The sequence below is a fragment of the Helianthus annuus genome, chromosome 17 (assembly GCF_002127325.2).
Source record: "Helianthus annuus cultivar XRQ/B chromosome 17, HanXRQr2.0-SUNRISE, whole genome shotgun sequence".
NCBI lineage: Eukaryota > Viridiplantae > Streptophyta > Magnoliopsida > Asterales > Asteraceae > Helianthus > Helianthus annuus.
Window position 1 is genome coordinate 61,874,834 of NC_035449.2, and position 1,695 is coordinate 61,876,528.

A 1,695-nucleotide genomic window follows, 5' to 3' on the forward strand; every position below is an offset into this window, starting at 1 on the left:
TATTGTTCTTCATTCTTCTGCTTCTTCAGCCTGCCTGGATAAGGTACTATAGGAGTGTAATCTTTGACCGGCTCCTGGACTTGTGCTGTACTTGCTGGGCGTAGCCTGGCTTGCACCTCGTCCGGTGTGTCAGTCGGGACCGCTTCAGTGATCGGTGCTGAGTCCGATATGACGGGTCCGGTAGTTTTTCCACTCCTGGTCATGATCGCATTCACATGCCCGCCCGGGTTTGGTTCTGTATTACCCGGAAGACCGCCTGGGGTCTTTTGGACATCATCTGCGCCAGCTGACCAACCTGATTCTCGATATTCTGAATCGAGGCTTTCTGACTCCTCATTTCTCCCTCGTTAGCTAGAAAACGATCTTCGCTTTGTTGGTATCGTTTTTCAGAGCTAGAGAGAAGCTGAGCCATCATATCCTCCAGCTTGGAATTAGACTGAGGGGCCTGCTGTTGGGAGCTACTCCCAATGCCCTGATTCTGGTACGAATATAGACGCTGCTGGTAAGGTTGGTTGTACTGCTGGTACTGCTGACCCTGCTGAGGCGCTGGAGCACGCTGAGTGAACCCCAATGGTTTCTGATTTCCTGTGTTCGCTCGCCACCCAAAATTTGGGTGATTTCTCCAACCGGGATTATAGGTGTTGCTGTACGGGATGTTCTGCGGCCTCACCTGGTTACTCACGAAATCTACTTCTTCGTGGCCCTCATATACGACTCCCTGAAAACATGCCCCAGGCTCGTGTGACACTCCGCACTGGTCACACCCCGAGCCAGCATGCGCAATCATCTGGGACCTGTCGAATCTCGATGCAAGAGCCGAGACTTGTGCAGTAATGGCCGTGTAGTCGTCTACAGCATGAACTCCTGAGCGAGATGATGATGATGATGATCGACCTCTATCTCCTTCCCGACGCGAGCTGGATTTCAACGCAGCTTTTTCTATAATATCATACGCTTCAGTCGGCGTCTTAGTTCCAAGATCGCCTCCCGCGTTCACGTCTAATCGCTCCTGCGTATTATAGCTGAGCCCCTGATAGAACGTCAAAACCAGCTGTCGCTTGGAGAAGCCATGATGTGGCACATCAATCAAGAAATCCTTGAATCTCTCCCAAGCCGCATGCAACGACTCGCCCTCATCCTGGCGAAAGGAAACAATCCGGTTACGAAGCTTGTTCGTTTTCTCAGGTGGAAAATATTTCTGCATAAACTGCTCCGCCAACTGATTCCAGGTCCTGATGGACCCGGCAGGTAGTGACATAAGCCAAGCTCTAGCTTTGTCACGTAACGAAAACGGAAACAACCTCAACCGAATCGCATCCTCTGAAACACCTGTAATCCTAAATGTCGATCAGACAGAGAGAAAAGCAGCAATATGCCTCCCAGGATCCTCATGCTCACGTCCGTCAAACTGTACAGAATTTTGCACCATATTAATAATACTAGGTCTAATTTCAAAAGTAGGAGTCTATAGTAGGCTGAAGGATACTCGGCTCCAGGCCTGCCCTTCCGGGCTGATTTGTTTCATTCAACGGTCGGTCGTCGTCCGCCATGACGACTCTCTCCCCGTCCCCTGGGCTTTCGTCTTCAGAGATAATCACCGGCTCGTCGATTGCATTTGCTATGCGTTGTGCAATGACAAGTGACCTTTCGCGCAGCCTCTTACTTCTTCTAAGATTATGCGCTGGTTCGTCAGTA

General features: G+C 50.6%; 1 non-coding gene across 1 annotated transcript; it reads left to right on the forward strand.

Moving 5' to 3' along the window:
* Positions 1-1,064: 1,064 nt before the first annotated feature.
* Positions 1,065-1,171, forward strand: LOC118489569. The gene has a single exon (XR_004887591.1). It is a non-coding gene; the product is annotated as a small nucleolar RNA R71 (small nucleolar RNA).
* Positions 1,172-1,695: the final 524 nt, after the last annotated feature.